A 323-nucleotide genomic window follows, 5' to 3' on the forward strand; every position below is an offset into this window, starting at 1 on the left:
CGTGGGGTGCGCACCGGTGCACTCCGGTATCTATCATCCCCGTTGGCGATGCATCTTGTTGCTAAGGTGCGTGCGTTCCCCGGAATCTTTGTTCCCCGGTGCCTGTACTCCTGTGCTGATGTTACCCAAAAATATAAGATCAGCCTAACATCTGTCATGTTCTGTGGATACGAATTGATGCTTATTCCACCTATGATTCTTGAATTTCTGTGCGTTTTAAACTGAAGGGGAATATGAAATTAATAAATTGATTTGAGTGAACAAGGTGTAGAGTATATGTAGATGTAAGCCTGCAGTAGGCCTGTGGCGTAATAATTAATTTG

Source organism: Penaeus monodon, chromosome 34 (genome assembly GCF_015228065.2).
Source record: "Penaeus monodon isolate SGIC_2016 chromosome 34, NSTDA_Pmon_1, whole genome shotgun sequence".
In the NCBI taxonomy this organism is placed as follows: Eukaryota; Metazoa; Arthropoda; class Malacostraca; order Decapoda; family Penaeidae; genus Penaeus; species Penaeus monodon.